The sequence below is a fragment of the Podarcis liolepis genome (genome assembly GCF_965112155.1).
Source record: "Podarcis liolepis genome assembly, chromosome: Z".
Classification (NCBI taxonomy): domain Eukaryota; kingdom Metazoa; phylum Chordata; class Lepidosauria; order Squamata; family Lacertidae; genus Podarcis; species Podarcis liolepis.
This window is the reverse complement of record NC_139570.1, coordinates 20,228,696-20,253,886: the sequence shown is the minus strand read 5'-3', so window position 1 is coordinate 20,253,886 and position 25,191 is coordinate 20,228,696. Positions and strand designations below refer to the sequence as shown.

The 25,191-nt window shown below is 44.6% G+C and overlaps 1 protein-coding gene and 1 long non-coding RNA gene across 14 annotated transcripts in view; one reads left to right on the top strand and one right to left on the bottom strand.

Annotated features, from left to right (window-relative positions):
* The window catches only part of LOC310698098, a 384,750-nt gene that overhangs the window by 49,458 nt on the left and 310,101 nt on the right, over positions 1-25,191 (bottom strand). The gene's annotated exons all lie outside the window — the stretch shown is intronic.
* The window catches only part of ZNF185 (zinc finger protein 185 with LIM domain), a 69,469-nt gene that overhangs the window by 2,677 nt on the left and 41,601 nt on the right, over positions 1-25,191 (top strand). The window lies entirely within an intron of this gene.

Below are 25,191 nucleotides of genomic sequence, written 5' to 3'. Positions count from 1 at the left end.
AAAATAATAATATATGCACAACTATCGGCACACATGCCCTGTTGATACTTAATTGACATCATGAAATCAACAAATAAGAATGTTGGGAACAAACACAAAAGGGAATGCCCAGTCATATAATCAGGAATGACTGAAGTGGCTCCTCATATACAAATTCAAATGCACACAGGTGTGGACTACTCCAGTCTACTTCACATGGGGGAAAGTGGGCTAATAGCTAAATAATGCTCAAATGTAGACAAACCCATAGTTGCACCAAGGATTGAGGAAGTGGCTTATTTTATAGCACCCTCTGCATTCCATCAGAAAACCTATGTTCTCTGTCTGACTGCCTCATTTGGTACTGAATGCCAAATTCAATATAATTAAGAACCCATCAGCTTCCTCGATCATCTATCTATCATCTATCTATCTATCTATCTATCATCTATCTATCATCTATCTATCTATCTATCTATCTATCTATCTATCTATCTATCTATCATCTATCTATCTATCTATCTATCTATCTATCTATCTATCTATCATCTATCTATATCTATCATCTATCTATCTATCTATCTATCTATCTATCTATCTATCTATCTATCTATCTATCTATCTATCATCTATCTATCTATCTCTCTATCTCTCTATCTCACCACCATCATAGTAAACATAGCTGTGGTCTGAACCACAGAGCATCAGGCTTGCCGATCAGAAGGTCCGTGGTTTGAATCCCTATGACGGGGTGAGCTCCCGTTGTTCGATCCCAGCTCCTGCCCACCTAGCAGTTCAAAAGCACGTCAAGTGCAAGTAGATAAATAGGTACCGCTCTGGCAGGAAGGTAAACGGCATTTCCATGCACTGCTCTGGTTCACCAGAAGCAGCTTAGTCATGCTGGCCACATGACCCAGAAGCTGTCTGTGGACAAACACCGGCTCCCTCGGCCTCCAGAGCGAGATGAGCACCGCAACCCCAGAGTCATCCGCAACTGGACCTAACGGTCAGGGGTACCTTTACCTTTAAACACAGAGTAAACATATTAGTAAACATAAAGGCAGTAAATACAGAGGTGCCCAAGTAGCCTCTCCTCCACACACCAACCAAGTCCAGACATGCTTAGCTTCAATGAGGGTATTGTGTCATGTGTCCAAACGTAGGGCAATCTTGGAAGTGTGTGAGTGTGTACCTTGGCATTTCTGAAATCAGGGTCAGGGAGGAGCAGAATATGATTTCCAGTCATTTGCAAGTAGACTCTCGGTGCCTTGTACCACCCTTCTCTGCCCTTTCTCCTAATTGTAGGTGGAGAATAATCTCATGCACAAGAAACAGAAATATGCAAAGATAGTTAATCTGTACAATATATGCAGGTTAAAGAAGTGGGTTACCTTATCAAAATTAATGAATTGATAAGTGTAAGGCAGGAGCTTGAGCAGCTCTGGCAAATAAAACTTTCAGATCTGTGATGCTGCTTTATGCTTCACAATACCTGATGCTCCATTTTAGTCCAAGGGCATAGATAATGGCCAGGGATGGTGGTGGGAACTGGAGTCCAACATCTGGAGATTCACAGGTTCTTGACCTCTTATGTAGATCAATATCAGACATGCTCTGAATGCTGTTGATTCTGTAGAGGCTCAGGCAGAGAGAAGTCTTTTCCAGTTCTCTGCTGAGATGCTTTTCATCCCTGGGGACTGAACCTTCTGCATGCAAAGTTGTGTGATGTATTCCACCACTCAACTATAATTTTCCCCATTTGCTGCAACCCACTCTCTCATGGGCTTATATGAAACAGTCTTATATTATGAGACAGTCTTATATTAAGACTTATTATATGAAACAGTCTTATAGTAACTCTGGCTCTGGGAACTCTGGTACCTCTTTTGGCACTGTCTGTAGGGTGTGTGTGACTTTCTCAGCCATGGGACATCCTTTTCCGGAGATGCCAAGGATGGCGCATGGGGCTCCTCCAGCATGCAAAGTTACACAATGCCACAAAAGAGGATAATACTGATTTGCAACACTCCCCTCCAAAATGTCCTAATGTATACATATGGATACAGATTTAGAAATACAGTAACTTCTTTAATATGATAGAACTAAAATGCATCTCATCATAGTGGGAGACATGAATGTGACCATATGAACTTCTGAGAACATAAGGAAAGTCCTGCTGGATCAGGCCAGTGGTCCATCTATTGCAGCAACTTGTTCCTGCAGTGGCCAACCAGAGGCCTGTGGGAAACCTGCAAGCACTCTCTGGTAACTGGTATTCAAAGATATTAACCTAGAACATAGGAAGTGGTCATATATGGAGCCAGATCATTGGTCCATCTCACTCAGTATTGTCTGTACTCTCTTTGGTTTCAAATGCTGGTCTCTAGCAGTCCTACCCGGAGATGCCAGAGATTAAATTTAGGACCTTCTGTAGGCAAAGCATGTGCTCTCCCCTTGAGCTGTGGCACTTTCCTTGTGGCCTTTGTGTGCCTTCTTCGTCTGCTCTTTGGCTACCAACTATGGATGGGCAACTTCAAGGCCTCTGCAGGTTTTCCTTCTTGCAGCTCTTGGACTGCAGGGCCCTTAGTTAGAGGATGCTTTCAAACCAAGGACTATCATCTGCGCAGCAGGACACTTGGCTGCCTTAATGCAAAGCAGATGCTCGGCCATTGAGTTAATAGGCCCTCGTCTAGTTGTGCATGGGGGGGGATTGCTTTTCATTGAGCAGTGACTTCTCTGAAGTGAATCTAATAAGATGCCTTCTGCTCTGTTTATTACAAAACAAAAACAAAAACTGATTGGCAGCAGATCTCCAGGATTTCAGGCATGAGACTTCCCCTGGAGATGCTGGGGACTGGACCTAATCTCCATTGCTCTATGCAAGCTTTTTTCCAGTGACACACACACACACACACACACCCTCCCAACGCTTCTTCTATTTCTGTAATTGGGATGGAAGGCTGAGTCTAGCGTGGGTAGCATTCCTCTTCTAATTGCTGTTCCTGCTAATGCTGAACAGAGTTTATGCCTTATTGATTTGATCAGATATGTGCATAAAATTGTGGGGTATGAATCATTTGTTTTGCTACCAGAGAACTTTGATTTATTAATCAGTTGGCTTATTATTATTCCACTTTCCTTATGGCCCAAACCCATCAACTGTCAGGGCAAGGCTGCATGTACATTGCTGCTTACACCAGCTCCAGCGCACTCCCACCACTGGTGGTTGAAGCGGAGTACACATGACAATAGCCACATTCATAGGTATCCTGTAGCTTCTTGAGAAATCCCCCTGTTTGAAGTGCTTTCCTTCAAACCATATTCCGTCTGATTTGAGAACAGAAGCCATGGTGCATACGTTTCAGGCAGCTGTTGTGCATAGAAAAACAATTCGGATAATGCACATTAGATGAAGACATCCCTGCTGCCTCTCTGATCTGCACAGCAGTGTAAGAATATGAACCGCAATGCAAGGTGTGTGTGTTGACCTTACTGCGTTTCAAGCCACTGGTGTTTGCATAACCCACACTTGCAGTTCTGTCATATACGAAGACACGACTACCATTGGCTCAGATGGCTTTTAATGAAGAGTTTATTAGACACATTTGTTTTGTTTGGACCTGTACTGTATATTACCTGCTTTCCTGGAATGTAGTCTACAACAACAGCAGGGGTGACTGACCGGAGGAAGTAACCTGCCTGGCAAACATCTCAAATACTCACACACTTGCATGCGGCCCATCTGGGATACCACTTGAGGGAGGCAGACTTACTCCCTAGTCCATCAATGTTACAGACCAGGGGTGAGGAACTTTGTTCAGAGTGAGGGCTGCATTCCTTTCTGGGCAGCCCTCTAGGTGCCACAGGCCATTGTTGGGTGGGACCACAGGCAAACGTGGGCCAAGCAACCCACATAAATTTTACTGTTGTACAGTAGGCTACTTTTGAGAAACGCCCCTCCGTATTCTCCAACCAGACAAGTGAAAGTTAAGATCAGAATTCAAGGAACATTCCAGCCAGGCAATTGCACTCAGGATGTGAAGCAAGGCCAGCGAGGGGTATGGCCTTAGGAGAATTATAAGGGCCAGAAAGGTTGGCCTCAAGGGCCACATGCACGCACACTTGTAAACGCCCCCCCTGCAGACCACATGTGATTATTCCTATGGAGCAAAATTCCCAAACCAGTTCATTGAGATTTTCTCTATTGTTTTCCAAGCTCTCTTTGCTTCCTAAAGCAACTTCATAGGGATGCAGGTGGTGCTGTGGGTTAAACCACAGAGCCTAGGGCTTGCTGATCAGAAGGTCGGCAGTTTGAATCTCCCGTTGCTTGGTCCCAGCTCCTGCCAACCTAGCAGTTTGAAAGCACATCAAAGTGCAAGTAGATAAATAGCTACCACTCTGGCGGGAAGGTAAATGGTGTTTCCGTGCACTGCTCTGGTTTGCCAGAAGCGGCTTAATCACGCTGGCCACATGACCCGGAAGCTGTATGCCAGTGAGATAAGCGCTGCAACCCCAGAGTCATCCGTGACTGGACCTAATGGTCAAGGGTACCTTTACCTTAAAAGTAATTTCATAGCTTCCAGCACTGCTAGTCTTCCCACTGGAATCTCCTTGGATGTTATCCTGGAGTGTATATTTTGAATACTTTGAATGATGTTTATATATATAATTGGCAGGTGGAGAATCTGACGCCCTTCTAATTCCTTTTTCTTATCTCTCCTTTAATTTTTATTTTCTGTGACTTCTAATTTTTGCTTTCTTCTGCTAACTCTATCTGTATTTATGTTGTTTTGATGTTTCCTACTTTGGGTTAATGAAGATACATACAGGAAGGTGATGGATGGAAGATGAAGGGACTGGGTAGGGAGGAACTCCCAGGGTAGGAGGGGGGAAGAGGGGAGAAGCTCCCAGCTCTCACCTGGGAGGGCTCACCCTCCTTTGTGTGGAATAAAGGTTAAAAATACAACCTTGATAGAGGGCTTTTTACTATTTCCTTCCTTCCCTGCTTCTTTTTCTCTATCTTTTCTCTCTATTTTATTTTTATTTAGATTTGTTTGGCTTTTATTGTGTTCTGTGTTGAAAGCTTTCAACTGATTGTAAAAAGGATTCTAGATGGAAAGGGGCACCTCTGTATACTTGTAATATCCCTATGCTGGTGGTATTGACCTTTAAAGATTATTTGAAGGACTCCTTAAGCTATACAAAGTTGCCCAGGTTCTGAGGTCTGCTTCAGACACTCTGTGCAAGCCTACATGTAAGATCAATCAGATTGGTGAGCATAAAAGATAGGGCCTTCTTGGTAGGGGCTCCGTGGTTACAGGACACCACCCCAAGTGGTATGTGTGTGTGGCTCCATTAGCAGAATAAACATGTATTCAATAGGTACTAAGATCCCCAAAGGGTCAGTACTTGTCTGATAACCACAGGAAAGGAGTTCCAAATCACTGGGGCCATTGCATGAAAAGCCCTGCTTGGGTTCCCATGGAGCAGGACCTCTGAGGCATGAGGCATTACAAGAGTGTATATACCCTGGTGACCTCAGTGATTGCACTTGTATACCTTTTCCAAACGTAAAGGTAAAGGGACCTCTGACCATTAGGTCCAGTCGTGACCGACTCTGGGGTTGCGGCACTCATCTCGCTTTACTGGCTGAGGGAGCTGGCATACAGCTTCTGGGTCATGTGGCCAGCATGACTAAGCCACTTCTGGCGAACCACAGCAGCGCACAGAAACACTGTTTACCTTCCCGCTGGAACGGTACCTATTTATCGACTTGCACTTGACGTGCTTTCGAACTGCTAGGTTGGCAGGAGCAGGGACCGAGCAACAGGAGCTCACCCCATCGTGGGGATTCGAACCACCAACCTTCCGATTGGCAAGTCCTGGGTTCTGTGGTTTAACCCACAGCGCCACCCGCGTCCCTTTTCCAAAGGTATTCAGGGCTTTTTAGGCCAAAATACATTAACCTGGTCCAGTAGTAAGGATTTACATTTAAAGGTGAGCCTACTTACCGGTAATTCTCACTTTCCGAAGCGGTACATGAACCAGAACAGAGCTGTCTGTCAAAAGTTGCGCTTTGCTGAATTTTGCAACGCAGCTCTCCAACTAAGTAATGTGTACAAAAATGCAAATGCCAGAGTATAGTGTGCATTAAAATAAAATGTGTAAAAAAATGTATTGCAAAAATGTGCGTATCAGGAGGAATTTGCCCTAAAATGCTGATGAATTTGTTATGACTTTAAAATGATTATGCGCTGGTGTGGAAATGTGGAGGATTGAATTTAAGACTGGGAAAATGAAAAACTGGGAGGAACTGAAATTGACAGATTAATCCATCCATAGGGTGGCTTATTGGCAGCCAGTGCAGATCCCTCAGCACAGATGTTACATGATAGTGATACAGGCATCTCCATTCTCTGCATTCTGCACCAGCTGCAGCTTGTGGACCAAGCTTAAGGCAACTCCATGTTTGGTGCATTACAGTAATAAAGCATCAAAGTTACTAATGCATGAACTGTACCCTGGAACATCAGGAATGTTTCAGCTGTTTTACTAGCCAAAGCTGGTTAAAGGCACTCCTATGTATTGAATACACCTGAGCCTCCATCAACAAGGCAGGGGATTTCCCTAGACCACAACGTAAATGCAACACTGTCAGGAGCAGGTAACTGGCCTGTTTTCTGGACATGGGAACTGCTAATCCAGGGGCAAAACTAGGCTTTATTTCACCTGGATCAAAGACCTAGTTTGGCATCCACCCCCAGGTGCATTTGTGTAAACACACACAGGCTGGGAGTCTCAATAGCACCCCTCTGGAGGCTTCACCCAGGGCAAAAAAAACCAGCTAGCTCCCCTTCCCCAGAGTTACAGCACTAGCTAATCCAACATGCCTCCATTTTGCCAGGATTCAGACTCTGCTTGTTGCCTCTTATCCAGCCCATGACTGTGTCCAGACGCACATCCAATGCTTGCACAGTCTTTCCTGACTGAAGTGCTATGGGGGGGGGGAGTTTCTGTTAATGGTTGTTTTGCTGGTCTCTGTGTTGTTTTCAGCTTCTCCTTAAAGCTATTTAAATGATATATGAGCTTGCCTCTTGCGGTTGTTTTTACAGTAGGTGAGCCAACTTGTGTGGGTTTTGCCTTAAAAGGCGGCATAAAAAGAAAAGATTTTCACACCAAACACCGCAACTAGGGATGCGCAAAGCTGCCAATTTCAGTTTATTTCATTTTTTAATTTCAGTTCTCCAAATTTCCACAACAATTTTCAAAATTTATTTTAAAAGGTACTAATGAAAGTTCCTCCGCATTTTAGCATAAAATTTCTCCCAATGTACATGTTTTTCTATGCAATTTTGTCTGATACACACATTTTTGGAAGCAATTTTCCCCAATATAATGCATTTCGGTATGCTATTTTTACTAATATATGCATTTTTAAATGCATACTTTACCCTAGTCTACACATTTTTGTAGACATTACTTGGCTGGAGAGCTACATTGCAATATTCAGAGAAGTGTGAATTTTGAAGGATGGCCATGTTTCGGACTGCATATTGTTGTGAATTAGGCAGGATCACCTTTAAAGGCAAACTATATTTTCTCCATGATCCTTAAATTTACAACAGAGCAAGCTGCCTTCACCCAGGACAGATGGCCTGTCCATCTAGCTTCGTAAGCGGTGGCAGTAGCTCGCCAAAGTCTCAACTTAGAGGTCTTTTGCATCACCTGCTATCAGATCCTTAAAAAAGAAGGATGCCAGGGATTGAACTTGAGACCTTTAGCATTCAAAGAATGTGCCCTAACTACTGAACTACACACACAAAGAGAGACAGAGAGACACACAGAGAGAAATCACAAACAAGGAAAGCCCCGTCCCCCGTCCCCCCAGTTAAGAGCAATTGAAGTTTTTAAAATCCCATAACATACTATTTGTCTGGCTAGCCCAACACTACTATTTGGACCAAAAGGGATGTGGGGGGCGCTGTGGTCTAAACCACTGAGCTTTTTGGGCTTGCCGATCAGAAGTTCGGTGGTTCGAATCCCTACGACAGGGTGAGCTCCTGTTGCTCTGTCCCAGCTCCTGCTAGCTAGCAGTTCGAAAGCACACCAGTGCAAGAAGATAAATAGGTGCCGCTGCGGCGGGAAGGTAAATGGCATTTCTGTGTCTTCTGGTTTCCATCACAGTGTTCTGTTGCGCCAGAAGCAGTTTAGTCATACTGGCCACATGACCCAGAAAGCTGTCTGTGGACAAACACTGGCTCCCTTGTCCTGAAAGCGAGACGAGCGCCCCAACCTCTTAGTCGCCTTTGACTGGACTTAACCGTCCAGGGTCCTTTACCCTTTACCTTTTACTATTTGGACCTTCAGCATAGGCAGGGGTTGCTAGCATGGCACTCCTGGGTACACCCATGCTCCCACAAAGACCCTCCCTCGCACTGTTACAGGAGCCTCAAACTCTTCTCCCAAATAGGCAATTTTAGACTCTAGAGTTAATGGGCTTCCAGGCAGTAATGTGTATGACTTCCACTTGTTTCAAATTGCATTATAGCCTGCCTGTTTAGAAGGCAGATGTGTATTATTTCAAAAAGCTTCAAAATGTGGCAAAGCAGATTTTTCAAGTGTTGTGAGGGGGCTCTTGTACAGTGGGGCCCTAGACTTCTGCTCCAAAGCCCTACCCTATTGTACCCAGAAAACAGGGTCAGTGATTTACCATTGGAGCACATGGGTGGTGGCTGTTGTTATTATTGCTGTTACATTTCACTTCCATAGTTCAGGCATATGAAAATAGATCTATGCAGTATGCAGAATCGCAATTAGAACCAAAAAGGCACCTTACATGAAATCAAGCATTATGTAATTTAATTATCACATCAGAGGCTAGGAAGCTGAAATCAAAGCAGAAATCCAAGTGCACCTCCTAAGGACAATTTCTAGAGTGTTGCTGATGCTCCAATGGTGGGGGAGCTTCCTGAAACTGGCTGTGCGGGCTTATAGCAGCCACAGGGCCTCCATCCTCTTTAGGTAGATGAATCTGTTGAATAATCATTAGGAATTAATTATAGGTAACAACAATAATTACTGACAGCTGAAGTGGGGCGAGGCACTTCAGAAATGCCAATAATAACTGGAATTTCTGCCTGTCAGAAAGCTGTTAGAGGCAACAAATCTCTATCAAGTATTGGTGGGAGCAGTCAAGAGTTGGAGGCAACAGCAGTCATTATTATTATTATTATTATTATTATTTATAGCCTGCCCATCTGGCTGAGTTTCCCCAGCCACTCTGACTCCCAAACAAGTGTTAAAAACAACAATACAGCATTAAATATTAAAAACTTCCCTAAACAGGGCTGCCTTCAGATGTCTTTTAAAAATAGGATAGCTGCTTATTTCCTTCACATCTGAAGGTAGGGCATTCCACAGGGCGGGGGCCACTACCAAGAAGGCCCTCTGCCTGGTTCCCTGTAACTTGGCTTCTCGCAGTGAGAGAACCGCCAGAAGACCCTCGGTGCTGGACCTCAGTGTCCGGGCTGAACAATGGGGGTGGAGACGCTCTTTCAGGTATACAGGACCGAGTATATATTTAGAGTCCTCCCTTTATCCTGTCTTTCAGAATTGCAGAAACCTAACTCCACCTCTGCATATGGGGCCTTAGGCACTTCCATACCCTCCAACATTTCACCAATGAGAAAAGGGACGTCCTATTCCATAATAATAATAATAATAATAATAATAATAATAATAATAATAATATTTATAACCCTGCCCATCTGGCTGGATTGCCCCAGCCATTCTGGGTGGCTTCCAACATATATAAAAGCATAATAAAGCATTAAACATTAAAAAGGAAAACTTCCCTATACAGGGCTGCCTTCAGATGTCTTCTAAATGTTGTATAGTCACTTATCTCATTGGTTTGGGGGGTCAGATAACTCCATACCCTCCAACATTTCTCTGACGAAAGTAGGGACACCCTAAGGAAAAGGGACATTCCTCCCTCTTAATGGGACTCTCCTGTTTGGTGTCCCAGCAGGGCATTCTACTTTCCTCCTGTGCTTTGTGTTGTCTTCCTGCATCCCAACCTTCACTCATTCCTCCTTGTGCTGTTTCTTAGTGTATTTACCGTATTTTTCGCCCCATAAGACGCACCGGCCCATAAGACGCACCTAGATTTTAGGGGGGGAAATAAAGGGAAAAAAAATTATTTCCCCCCCAGGTGCGCTGCGCTACACCAGGAGCTTGGGGCGTGCGGAGCTCAGCGCGCCCCAAGCTTCTGCGTGCCGGCAAGGTCTCCGCTAGCGTGGGAGAGCCGGGCGCCTCTCCCAGGGCTAGCGGACCCCTGCGCTAATCCAGAAGCTTGGGGCAAGCTGAGGTCAGCGCGCCCCAAGCTTCTGCGTGCCGGCAAGCAGCCCGCTGCCGCCCCAAGCCTCCCGCACCCGGCAGGAGGTCCCGCCGGGTGCGCAAGGCTTGGGGCAGCAGCGGACTGCTTGCGCGCACCTAGAAGCTTGGGGAGTGCTGAGCTCAGCGCGCGCCAAGCTTCTGCATGCCGGCAAGCAGTCCGCTGCCGCCCCAAGCCTCCCGCACCCGGCAGGAGGTCCCGCTGGGTGCGCGAGGCTTGGGGGGGCAGCGGACTGCTTGCGCGCACCTAGAAGCTTGGGGCGTGCTGAGCTCAGCGCGCGCCAAGCTTCTGCATGCCGGCAAGCAGTCCGCTGCCGCCCCAAGCCTCCCGCACCTGGCAGGAGGTCCCGCTGGGTGCGCGAGGCTTGGGGCGGCAGCGGACTGCTTGCGCGCACCTAGAAGCTTGGGGCGTGCTGAGCTCAGCACGCCCCAAGCTTCTGCATGCCGGCAAGCAGTCCGCTGCCGCCCCAAGCCTCCCGCACCCGGCAGGAGGTCCCGCCGGGTGCGCGAGGCTTGGGGCGGCAGCGGACTGCTTGCGCGCACCTAGAAGCTTGGGGCCAGCTGAGCTCAGCCCGCCCCAAGCTTCTAGGTGCGCGCAAGAAGTCCGCTGCCGCCCCAAGCCTCGCGCACCCGGCAGGAGGTCCCACGGGGTGCGCGAGGCTTGGGGCGGCAGCGGACTGCTTGCGCGCACCCAGAAGCTTGGGGCCAGCTGAGCTCAGCCCACCCCAAGCTTCTCGGTGCGCGCAAGCAGTCCGCTGCCGCCCCAAGCCTCGCGCACCCGGCAGGAGGTCCCACGGGGTGCGCGAGGCTTGGGGCGGCAGCGGACTGCTTGCGCGCACCGAGAAGCTTGGGGCCAGCTGAGCTCAGCCCGCCCCAAGCTTCTCGGTGCGCGCAAGCAGTCCGCTGCCGCCCCAAGCCTGGCGCACCCGGCAGGAGGTCCCATGGGGTGCGCGAGGATTGGGGCGGCAGCGGACTGCTTGCGCGCACCGAGAAGCTTGGGGCCAGCTGAGCTCAGCTGGCCCCAAGCTTCTAGGTGCGCGCAAGCAGTCCGCTGCCGCCCCAAGCCTCGCGCACCCGGTGGGACCTCCTGCCGGGTGCGCCAGGCTTGCAGACACTCGCCCGAAGCAGGGGGAGCCCTCCAGAGGGCTCCCCGTGCTTCGGGTGACAGGCTGCCGCCCCAAGCCTCGCGCACCCGGTGGGACCTCCTGCCGGGCGCGCGAGGCTTGCAGGCATTCGCCCCATAAGACGCACCCCGATTTCCCCTTCATTTTTGGAGGGGAAAAAGTGCGTCTTATGGGGCGAAAAATACGGTACTTCCCGGGGTCGGGGGGTGGTGGTGTTTTTAAATAAAGATTTGTTTATTTTTTTTGGTAGCTCTGCAAACCTTTGGGCTCCTTTTCTCTTTGTTCTCTTTTTTAATCTTTAATTTTCATTTGTATATATTACAACAATTATTCAATTGTAATTTTAACATTTCGAACTCCAACTCCCTTCCCCCTCTTTCTGTCGTTCTTTACATTTCTTTTCATCTCCCTGCATATCTCAACATATTCTTTTATATATCTATTCCCATATCTCGTATATATTTTGAAACTGCAGGTTTTTACATTAATCCTGCCAATGTCTTAATCTATTTACAGTTTGTAAATACTCAATAAACCATTTCCATTCCTTTCTTTTAAAAGTGTTATCTTGGTTTCTTATTCTTCAAGTAAGTTTCCCCATTTCTGTGTAGTCCATTAACTTCTGTATCCATTTTTCTCTCCTTGGCACCTCTTCTTCCTTCTATTTTTGGGCCAATAATATTCTTGCAGCTGTGGTTGCATACATAAATAAATTTCTATACTGTTTTGGTACTTCTGATTTCATAATTCCCAAAAGAAAAGCTTCTGGTTTTAAAAATAAATGTTATCTTAAACATCTTTTTCAGTTCATTATATATCATTTACCAGTAAGCTTTAACCTTATTACAAGACCATTACAAGATATGAAAAAAGTTACCTTCTTTCTCTTTACATTTCCAGCACATATTTGATTTCTGTTTATACATTTTGGCCAATATACTGGGTGTTAGGGACTATCTATATAACATTTTCATATAATTTTCTCTTAAACTATAACATGCTGTAAATTTTAGATCCACATTCCATAAATGTTCCCATGCACCCATTCCTATATTATGATCAATATCTATTGCCCAGTGTATAACTGAAGATTCACTTGTTTGTGCTTTGTCTTCCATTTCAATAACATCTTATACATTTCAGATAACACTTTAATATTACAGTTTAACAGGTCTCTTTCTAGTTGTGATTTTTGTTCCCCAAACCCCTACTTCATATCCTTTTTAAATACTTCATTCAAATGATGATATTGTAACCATGTTGTTAACACCTCTGATAAATACTTAAGTTCTTTTAATTTAAATTTTCCACCTTCTTCTCTTAATAAATTTCTATAAGTTGCCCAATTTTCCATCATATTTTTCTTCTTTACTGCTATGGCTTCCAAAGGTGAAAGCCATAGTGGTGCTTTGGTCTCCAACAAGTTTTTATACTTATCCCTTACTCTATACAATTTTTTCCTGATTGTATGGTTTGTAAAACCTTTATGTACTTTCGCCTTTTCATACCACAAGTAAGTATGCCAACCAAAAATATTATCATGACCTTCCAAATCTAAAATATGTGTATTCTTCAATCCTTCAACCAGCACTGAGAAGATGCTTTATAATATAATCTCATATCCGACAGGGAAAAACCTCCTCTCTCTTTCACATTTATCAGTATTTTATATTTTATTCTCGGTTTTTCCAAAGCCTTAAACATAAAGTCCCAGAAGTCATTGTCAAATGCTTTCTCAGCATCTAAAAACATTAAAGCTGCTTGTTTTTTATTTCTTATTTCTAAATATTATATTACATCAATTATGTTTCTAATATTATCTTTCATTTGTCTTTCTGACAAAATCTGGCCTGATCTTCATGGATCACCTCTTTTAATACAGTTTTCAACCTATTAGCTAATATGTCTCCAAACAGTTTATAATTGTTATTCAACAACAAAATAGCTTGATAGAGATACAGAGTTGGTTATGAACTATCTTGCTTATGAAATAAAGTTATGTATGCACTCTTCCAAGAATCTGGTAACTCTCCTGTATTCAAAGTTATATTCCTAATATCTTTTAAAGGTTGTATTAGGTATTCTTGTAATTTACTTTGTAATATATTGCTGTCCTTCAGGTCCCAGTGTCTTCCCTAATTTTGCTGTAAAATTGCTTGCTGTAATTCCATCATTGTGACAGGTGCATTCAGAAATGTCATTTTATTTTTTGGTATCATAGGTAGTTTGTTGTCTTCTAAATATTTACCCATTTCATCTAAATTACTTGGTTTGGCTCAATATAAAAGGTAAAGGTACCCCTGCCCTAACGGGCCAGTCTTGACAGACTCTGGGGTTTGTGCGCCCATCTCACATCTATAGGCCGGGGGCCAGCGCTGTCCGGAGACACTTCCGGGTCACGTGGCCAGCGTGACAAAGCTGCATCTGGCGAGCCAGCGCAGCACACGGAACGCCGTTTACCTTCCCGCTGGTAAGCGGTACCTATTTATCTACTTGCACCCGGGGGTGCTTTCGAACTGCTAGGTTGGCAGGCGCTGGGACCGAGCAGCGGGAGCGCACCCCGCCGCGGGGATTCGAACCGCCAACCTTTCGATCGGCAAGCCCTAGGCGCTGAGGCTTTTACCCACAGCGCCACCCGCGTCCCACGGGCTCAATATAGTTCTGCATAAAAACTCACCAACTGATCTCTTATTTCTTTTCGGATTTTCCACAACTCTACCTGCTACATTTAGTCTATTAATACAGTTTTGTTTTTTCTTCTTCTTTATTTGCCAAGCTAATAGTTTCCCTGGTTTGTTAGCTTGTTCAAATTGTTTCCGTTTTAAATATCTAAAGGTATTTTGATTAAATTAATATAATTAAGTTGTGCTTGGTAAGCAAAATGTGTGTAAAATTGCACAGCAAAAATTAAAAATATTAAATGATTGCTAAGTACTTGCAGTTATATCATCATCATCATCATTTGGCATTACCTGTCATTTTCAGAAGGTAACATTTAAATTCTTTGCTTTTCTGAAAACAGGCTTACAAATCTAAATGTTGCCCAGCCATAAAAATAATAGCAGATTTGAATTCCTCACACCCAAAAACATATTTTTAAGACCTCCCACTGAATAAATTTGCAAAAATCAAGTTTCACCCCTATAATGACACACCCTAACATCCATTACGGTCTGTCCTGGCTCCCTAAAGTGGAAAGGCACACCCTGAGATTAAAATCTATAATTAGAGAGGCTGACATCTCTATCACTTGGGTTTGTAGGTTTTTTTTTAATACGCCCGTATAAATTGATTAGGCAGTCACTATATATCTAGATGCCTACATTTTACTGACAGCAGACTACCCCACTGCTCTCACTGAGAGATCTGATGTGGTCTAGTGGTTAGTGTGTCAGACTAAGTCCTGGGAGGTAGGTAAGGTAAAGGGACTGACTCTGGCATTGTGACTGACTCTGGCATTGCAGCGCTCATCTCGCTTTATTGGCCGAGGGAGCCGGCGTACGGCTTCCGGGTCATGTGGCCAGCATGACTAAGCTGCTTCTGGCGAACCAGAGCAGCGCACGGAAACGCCGTTTACCTTCCCGCCGGAGCGGTACCTATTTATCTACTTGCACTTTGACGTGCTTTCGAACTGCTAGAGGAGCAGGGACCGAGCAACAGGAGCTCACCCCATCGCGGGGATTCGAACCGCCGACCTTCTAATCGGCAAGTCCTAGGCTCTGTGGTTTACCCCACAGCGCCACCTGTGTCCCTTAAATCCTGGGAGACCAGGGTTCAAATCCCCACTCAGCCCTGAAGCTTATTGGGTGAGCTTGAGCCAGTCAATTACTCTCAACTGAACCTACCTTGCAAAGGATAGAATGAGGGAAGAGGAAGTAGGTATGCCACCTTGAGCTCCTTAGAAGAAAGGTGGAATAGGAATGTCATAAATAAATAAAGTAATAAAATAAATTAATGAGTATGTGACCCTACAAGCATCTCTGTCTGGCCCCAGGCTGCAGCCCCTCAACAGCTCTGCTTTGTAGCCCAAATATATTTGCTTGGATAATGCCACTGAGTTCAGATAATGCCAGGAGGATCGGGATATGTGCATGTAAGTAAGTAAAAACTAGCCTACTCTGCTGAGCACTCACTATTGCCTCCACTGGCACATGGCACTTGGAAGATTGCTCAGAAGTGAATGTGGCTCTCAGACTGAAAAAGATTTCCCAGCCCTGATATATAAAGATGATATATAAGATTGTTCCATGGGCTAGCAGAATAGGTTTATGTGGTGCTTTATTTTCTTAAAAAAAAAAAAATTAGGGGTACTCTCATTTTCCTACTCATATTGAAATACTGCCCCTCAATGAGGCCAAACTTAGAGCCACAAAATGTTTAGGGGTATGCATACCCCTGCGTCCCCCTAGATAAAAAGCACTGGGTTTATGGTCTTTGTCAAAGGGGAAGCTATGCCACCCTCTTGGTCTTACTACACCTGATCCAACCACCCCTATTTCATACTCTCCAAGTGTCCTGATTTTCCAAGGACAGTCCTGGAATTACAGAAGCCATCCCAGTTTCTGATTTGATCCTGGAATGTTGCAGAATTCCTTTTTCCTCCTTTTCTCGTCTTGATTAAAAGTGGTGGAAAGATCAGACCCCTGCGATCCTGTTCTTTTTGGAAATAGGAGCTGTTGTTCTCTCTCTCTCTCTCTCTCTCTCTCTCTCTCTCTCTCTGTCTCTCTCTCTGTTTGTTTGTGTTTGTGTATAGGTGCAAAAACAGAGTCCTGTTTATACTGAAAATACCTGCATCAAATGAAGAAAACAATGAAGCTGGCATGCAAAGCCCTTCCTATAATTTTGAAGGAAAATGTAGCCATTCCATGTTCAATTCTTTAATTGCAACGCTCCAGCAGACAGTTATTTTTAAGGAAACATGCATGCATTTGGTAGGCATGCTAGTGGTACCAAAAAGCCACAACTTAGGGATGATGCTTGGTGGAGGCAAAATTCTTCAGAAGCCAGTTTCTAAAGATGCTGATTCATATTGTTATATTGCCATTTATTGTAAATGGAGCCTTATACTGTCTATTCAGAAGTTAAGTCTCACTGTATTCAGTGGAGCTTATTCCCAGGTAACTGGGCAAAGACTGTGCAGTGTTAATGTTGCAATCCTAAGCATTTTTACTCAGAACTAAGTCCCACTGAGTTTAATAGGATTTACTCTTTGATATGGACGTGGGTGGTGCTGTGGGCTAAACCACAGAGCCTAGGACTTGCCGATCAGAAGGTCGGCGGTTCAAATCCCCGCAACGGGGTGAGCTCCTGTTGCTCAGTCCCTGCTCCTTGCCAACCTAGCAGTTTGAAAGCACGTCAAAATGCAAGTAGATAAATAGGTACCACTTTGGCAGGAAGGTAAACGGCGTTTCCATGCGCTGCTCTGGTTTGCCATAAGCGGCTTAGTCATGCTGGCCACATGACCCGGAAGCTGTACATCGGCTCCCTCAGCCAATAAAGTGAGATGAGCGCCGTAACCCCAGAGTCGGCCACAACTGGACCTAATGGTCAGGGGTCCCTTTACCTTTTTACTCTCTGGTATATTCCTGATCCTCCTCCTCCTCCTCCTCCTCCTCCTCCTCCTCCTTCTTCTTCTTCTTCTTCTTCTTCTTCTTCTTCTTCTTCTTCTTCTTCTTCTTCTTCACCTTTTTCCCTGAGAGAGACTCAAGGCAGCATATAGCTAAAATTTTATTTCATTCCATTTATCTGTAGAAGGTGTTCTATACAATCCCTTCCCTCTCAATTTTTTTCTTTACAACAATCCCGTGAGACAGGTGAGGCAGAGAGGTTGTAATTGGCTCAAGGTGACAGATGTATATGGGTATATGACATCTACATGTGCGATGAGATCGAATGTGGGAGAAGCTTCCTGATGTAGAATAGATTGTTCCTATTTTTACCTGAGAGATGCTGGAGGCTCAGTCCACAACATCTCTAGGTAGCACTGGGAAAGACCCCTGCCTGAGTTCCTGGAGAGTCAGTGTAGAGGCTATACTGAACTGCCAGTCAGTGTAGAGGCTATACTGAACTGGCTGAGCTAATGGGTTAATTCAGCATAAGGCAGCTTCCTAAATATTTTCTGACTCCACGTGAGATGAGCGCCGCACCCCATAGTCGCCTTTGACTGGACTTAACCATCCAGGGGTCCTTTACTTTTTTACCTTTGGTAAACTACTCAGGGTTGTATCCAGCTTAGCCCACTGAAATTAATGCACCTCAGCTAGTCATTCCTATTGATTTCAATGGGGCTACTTTGAGTATGAGCAACATTGAAAACAACCTTCTATCTTTATTTTTGGGTTTCAGGGATGCCTTGTTAAAATTTTATTTGTGTGAGTTGCTAGCATCGTTGCCTTGGTTCAGCTTCTTCCTCAGCATATCCAGAAGTTACATTTTTATTTGTTGTGTTTATAAGTATCTATAAACTGCTTAATAATAATAATAGAATTCCAAAGTGGTGCACGTAAAAACAATATACAACAAATATCAATGATATACAAATAAAGCCAGCAAGGTTATATGTCAACTTATGTCTGAAGGTGGATTGGCTACTTGGGATTGAGGAGTTTTTGGAGGAGAGAACATTGGAGATTTATGACATTTCTATGATGCTTGAGTTCACTTACAAATATTCAAGTTCAGCAAAGGTTGAAGAAGACAGCTTGACACTCTTACGAAGAACAGATCCACTCACTGTTCACTGTGTCAGAACTCCAGAGATAACTTCCTACCCTTAGAAACTTTCAGCTTCGCAGAGCTCAAAGCCCACTCTCTAGCGGGATGCTGCAAAATGAGAAGGCCAGAGCTGACACTGGACTTCATACATGGAATGCTGATGGGGATCATGGGGGGAACCTGAAAATTAGGTGGAGCATCTGGAATCCTCAATGGGGAACAATCCATGCTGCAACAATTTGTTGTAGGTCACACTTATAAGAATAATGTTGCACGCAACCCCGAATTCTGATTCCAGGGGTTCCAGGCCCAGTGTTCGGTTTACTTAGAATGAGGGATGCGGAGGCTATGGTGTGCTAGGATATATGATTTATTTACACATATATACAACCTGAACCAACAACGGAGGGACTCACAGCATTAACCCATCAGAAATTCTTGCTTCTTCCATAGCCATCCATTATTTTTTTAAAAAAATGTTTTTATTAAAGGTTTTTCTTGGTTACAAAAGTACACACATCATCTCTGTTTTCAGATCATAAAGCCCTTTCTACAGATCAGCTATATTTGATGTGAGACATTAATATACAGTATACAGTATAAAATTGGGGGAGAAGAGACGAGGGGAGAGAGGGGGTAGTAAACATTCTTTCTTTTACAATACAGTGGTACCTTGGTTTATGAACATAATCTGTTCCGGAAGTCCGTACTTAAACCAAAGCATTCTTAAACCAAGGCATGCTTTCCCATAGCAACCGAGGACTCAATTTACAAATGGAACACACTCAACATATTCTGCTTCCAAGGCAAAGTTCACAAACCAAAACACCTACTTCCGGGTTTGTAGTGTTATTAATCCAAGTTGTTTATCAGCTACTGGTAAGCTGTTCTTAAACCAAGGTACCACTGTAGTGTATGTACAATGTTTTTGTATCAGCCTCATGTGGGTAGGTTCACTTTCTATTCAATTATTAGTTTTGATTGGCATTGAGAGAGGTTGGGGGGGTCCAGGGCATGGCTGGTTGTCTTCAGTTGACAGCAGCGAGTTGCAGAAATCAACCATGGCGCTCACTCTGTGGCTTGTGCCTGCCCAGTTCACACACACTAACTCCAGCTATTGTCTTTTTCACTGCCAGCCCACTCATTTACCCTATGGCACAGAGCAGCTGTCTTTGTTATGCTAACGCTACTTAGGTGGTAATGACAGTCCTTGCCTGGCTAATTCAATCCATTAGATTTTAACTCCATGTAGACTAAGCCCCCATACTCACAACAATACTAACTGCAGGTCTTCAGGGGTGTCTCTTGCTCCAGATGACTCACCAGCATTGGGAACTGGGTGTACACATTGCTAAAAAGCAGGAAGCACATAGCCAAAAAAGAGAGTGGCGTAAGAATTGCATATGTTAATTTATTACTATAGATGCAAAATTATAAATGGGAGGGATTCAACATCATGCTCTTCTGATCGTTCTGTCAGTATAAACATTTCTGCCTCTTTCTCCCCCTGCACACTGTTCTGGGTGTTCTCCTGACCCCCTCCAGAGCCAATTTGGGGGCGGATTGGGGGCACAAAGAGAGTGGAAAAGAGGAAACCCCATTATGCTAGTGGTTTACTTGAATCTGGCCCAGTGAGCTGTATCCAATGTTAGTCATAGAGTAGACCCCTTGAAATTAAAGGACATGACTCAATTCCAATAATTTCACTGAGTGCATTCCGAGTAAAAAGTTAGTTGGATATAACCCTGTTATTGTAATTTAAAGAACAGTACAATGCAGTTCACTTTAACAGGAAAGCCTGTGACCAGGCCACTGTTGATAGGGCATTTTCAAGAAAATTGTTCTCCCTTCTTATGGGTATTGTTAAACTAGGCTTAAACTGCACAGCCTTTCAGAAATAGGACTCCTTCAACTAGAATTGGGATTGGAAACCTGTAGCTTTCCAGATGTTGGACTCCAACTTCCATTGGCCATAGCCAGCACAACCAGTGGTAAGGGATGATGGGGGGAGTTCTAGTCCAGAAACAGTTGGGTGTCCACAGGCTCCCTACCCCTAAAAACTGGAAGGCTGTCCTCTGCAAAGTGGGGCATCCTACCTGAGCTGCTGTGTTAGAAAACCACTAAGAGGCCATGTAATTTGGCACTTTCATCCTTTCCCGTCTCTCATACAGACCCACACTAAAGCAGCCGTCTAATTTTTTAGAGACTTGACAATGTATGTACTAGCTACGCCAAGGCTCTCTCATCAACAGGTCTAGACTGCCTCTTTTTCTCAATTAAACTTGGAATAGCTCATCCCAGACACTCAGGTTGCACTGGAATTTCTGGCTTTGCAGATTCATGCAGAACTAGGCAGGTTGGAAGCACTTGGCAGGTATGGCTTTGGGGAACAACAAACAGCCCTTGCCGGTGCTCATTTCCCCTCCCCAAACCATGAATCATGAAACAGTAGCAAGCCCTGCCCTTTCTTGACAGTTTCCTCCCAGCATGTTACAGGTACAAGCACTCTTTACAGGAATCTTTCCTGTTCCACCCCAGAGACACTTAGCATTCTATGTCCACTGAACATAGGTATATTGGGATTTGTTTAGCTGTTACCCCTTTAGGATTCCCCCCTCCACTGAAGTTTTATCATACTTCTGTTCCTTCTCCTTCTTCTTTGGCGATCACTCGTAGCCGAGTAAGATTGTCTTCCATAAACATGGTTTTAACAATGAGTCCGTAAGTGACTGTGGAGGCCAATTCTGGATCCACACGTCCTTCTACAGTGGGGACATTGGTCTCCAGACGGGAGTTGATCACGGTGTGGATTTGCCAAGCGTGCCTTCCTCTTAGCACATTTCTCCCTTGCATCCTGAGTTCAAGTATCTTCAAAGCCCATGACACCTTTGGTAAAGGCTGTTCTCCAACTGGAGTGCTCGCAGGCCAGTGTTTCCCAGTGTCGGTGTCTATACTACATTTTAAAATATTTGCCTTGAGACTGTCTTTAAACCTCTTTTGTTGACCACCAGCATTGCGCTTTCCATTTTTAAGTTTGGAATAGAGTAGTTGCTTTGGAAGATGATCATCAGGCATCCACACAACATGACCAGTCCAACGAAGTTGATGTTGAGGAATCATTGCTTCAACACTGGTGATCTTTGCTTCTTCCAGTACACCGATATTAGTTTGCCTGTCTTCCCAAGTGATGTGTAAAATTTTTCGGAGACACCGTTGATGGAATCTTTCGAGTTGGAGATGGTGTTTATAAGTGGTCCATGTTTCCTGCAAACCTTACAGCTCTCTGTAGATTGACACTCTCCCCTTCCTGCTTTGTCACTGCATTTTTAAAATTTTTAAATGTTATTGATTTGTTAACAAAAAAAATGTTCAGGTATAAAGAAAGAAAACAAAGGATCAAAAAAATGTAGACCATAAAGCATCACAGCCTGGGGGGGGGGGGACAAGAGTACAGCTGTTCCAAATATATAATAAAGCATTAGCTCATACAAATAACAAAATATATGTAAAAATAAAAGTTTTCTCCCCCTGTGGGTTCCATCATTACTGAGGTTCTATAAAGTCAAGATGAGCCAGATATTTGGATAGGTAAAGGTAAAGGGACCACTGACCGTTAAGTCCAGTCGCAGACGACTCTGGGATTGTAGTGCTCATCTCGCTTTACTGGCTGAGGGAGCTGGTGTTTGTCCCCAGACAGCTTCTGGGTCATGTGGCCAGCATGACTAAACTGCTTCTGGTGAACCAGAGCAGCACACGGAAACACCATTCACCTTCCCGCCAGAGCAGTACCTATTTATCTACTTGCACTCTGACGTGCTTTCGAACTGCTAGGTTGGCAGGAGCAGGGACCGATCAATGGGAGCTCACCCCATCGCGGGGATTCGAATCGCTGACCATCTGATCGGCAAGCCCTAGGCTCTGTGGTTTAGACCACAGCACCACCCGTGTCCTTGATATTTGCATAGACACCCCATTTGTTGGTGGCAGGGCTTTTATTTCAGCCAGAACTCACCAGAACTCAGTTCCAGCACATCTCAGGCAGATGCCATTGCCATTCTAAGAGAACATGAGAGAAGTTCATGGTGAGCTACAGCACCTATTTTTCTAGAAAAATGGCATTGGTTGGTGACAGAATTTGCTTTGTGTGAGTGGGCTTTGTAGTACATTTCACAGAATATTCTCTACAGAGCCCTCTAACTTCTCCAGCAGTTTGGGGATGAACCGCCAGTGCATGAATGTAGCTTTCAATCATCCTTGATATGATGGTTGCTGGGATGTCAACATGCATTTCTCCCTTCTCATCCGTTGGAGAGTGTGCCTGTAGTCTCAGTACCTCTGATACTTCAGTTCTTTGCTGTTATGGAAACTAGCATATTTGAGGGATCTGGGTGGGGTCCAAACCTGGTGCCCTGGCTAAAACGAACACCTTGGAATCAAGGCAAGTTTCTGGTAATGGGGAAATAAATTTTATTTCCTGCTTTCAGTGCTGTCGACACCAGTTCTTGACAGCTGGGCTGACACATTTACTGTTTAGGATTGCATTGTGATAAGGAAACAAACTAGTGCACAAATATGCATGACAGGACCGGGATGCCAAGCGGTGGCTAGGCAGGGGGCGGAAGTAGCAGTGCTTACTTCATCCTAAAGCAACGGGAGTGGCTCACTGTCCCTTCCATCTTATAGACTAACAGTGAACTCATTCTCTGAGGGCGGATCCTTACGTACATAAAAAAGGGTGGTAACAACAGGTTTGGGTGGCAGCCAAGGTTTGCAAAAGTGCGAGAAAACAGCCTAGGGCCAAAAACAGTGTGCTCAGTAGGCATGGAATGCTGAATGACTGTTGTGTGTGGGGCAGAGGGTTGGAGCTAGAAGCTGAATGGAGTATCTTTGGAAGGGTATGGCTGGCTGGCTTGAGTCCTGAACAAGAGCACTCCAGAGTAACGAGGTCTTGTGCGTCCACCTTGTAACTGGTCAACACTATGATGATCAAAACTCTCCTCCTCCTCTTTTCTCCTACTTCCCACAGCTGTGTCCAGGATGTCACTGAATCTACATCTCCTTAGAATGGCTGAGTTCAAAATGTCAAGGGTTGTGCTGGCCATATGTTTTGCCTTCAGGGCTCCCTTCCTCCTTGAGTAGGTACTCTCCTCCTCACCAATGCTGGCAAACAGAGTTAGCGGTCAAACAAAACATGGAAGATCACAGACTCCCCATCCTGCTTGTTATATGAGGAAAGCTGAGCATTTCCAAAGCAGCTCCCTACAGCTGTCTTCTCCTCCCTCTTCCTTCCCTGACCCACCTATTTGTGATTCTTAATTTCTCTCTCTGCAATCAGGATGAGCTTTGGCTCATAGCTAAAGTCATATCACAGACACCACACATTATAAGCCGTTGCTTCCTCTCTCCGCTTCTATTAAGGTTTTTGAGTGGAATACTGGAACACGCTTGCCAAATCCTTCCCCCCCCCCAAGCTGCTGAATCAGGAGCCCAGAGGACTCCCCCCACTCTGCATTTTGGAACACAAGCAGCTCAGCTGCAGGGAGAACACATGCTGATCTCAGCAACCCACCTAGATATTCTCTCTCCTTAGAGACACTCTTCTAGCCAGCTCTACCAACTGTTGATCTATCAAGACAAGAGACCTGCACAGCCAGCAGTAGAACTCGATATTGTAGAGTCTTGCTGACAGCTCATAAACCTTAGGAACACACACACACACACACACACACACACACACACACACTACAATCGAGACAGGGGTTTCCATATGTTGACTGCCAGTGGATGTGTTCATTCAGGGTGGTCTACAACGTGGATTTGTTGTTAATTGCATTTTTATTGCTTCTTTTATTTCTCATACACGGTTTTTTTTCTGTACTGCAATGTTAATGTAATCAATTTCTGTAGAACCCAAGCAACAACTTCCTTAGTTTATGGTACATTTCCTGACATTTATATGTTTCCTGTCTTGTACCTTGAGATAAGAATGCTTAAGAAGAAACATTCATCTAGTTCAGCATCCTGTTTCCCTACAGTGGCCAAAGAGGTACTTCTGAAAAGACTATAACACAAGAAGCTGCCTGATAGCAAATGGGCCTATCTGTTCATCTGTCTAGCTCAGTATTATCTACTGTAATATCTATTGGTTGTAGTTCTCTAGGGTCTTTGCTACCTATGTGAGGCTTTTAACTAGTGATGCCAGGGACTGAACTTGAGAAATTATTCGTGCAAAGTCTGTACTCTGTTACAAAGCTGTATATCACCCAACCCCTTAAGCAGGCCAGGAATGAAATTGCTTCTCCAGCCATTGTTCTCCAACAACTAGTATCCAGTGAAACATTGCCACTGGTTACTTCCAAATGGCCTGTTTACTTATTTTGAAGCAGGTTTACTGAACATAAGGACCAAAACCACATTCATTGTGCAACCAGAACTTGCTGGTATGCAACTGGACTCCACCTGCAAGATAACAACAATCAGGAAGGGGCCACTGAACATTGAGGTTTCTTTAACCATTAGGGCTAATAATTTCTTTAAACACAAGAGCTCCAAGTTCTTTTTCTCTGTGCCCATATTTCTGTAAATCCAAGGTGGATTTACAAAACAACATTTGGATTTACAAAACAACATTTGGATTTACAAAACAACATTTATTGGGGGCGGGGGGGTGGATCCCTCAGGATGTCGGACTACACAAAAAGCCTAAAGGTGCCCACGTGTTTTAAAATTTAAGTCTGTTTACAAAAAGCTCACATGAGCTCACATGCAAAGATAACATTTGCATTCATTGCCTCACCCCCTTATGCACCTGGCCCTGTCCACCAGCAGCAAGTGGCCCCTGGAATGTTTTCCAGGATGGAATGTGGCTCTCTGGCTGAAAAAATGTTCCTCACCCCTGCAGTAAGTAATGCAACTGTTGGAAGAATCATAAAAAATAGAGTCCATTTTGTAGAAAGTTCAGCAAATGCCTGTAGTACTT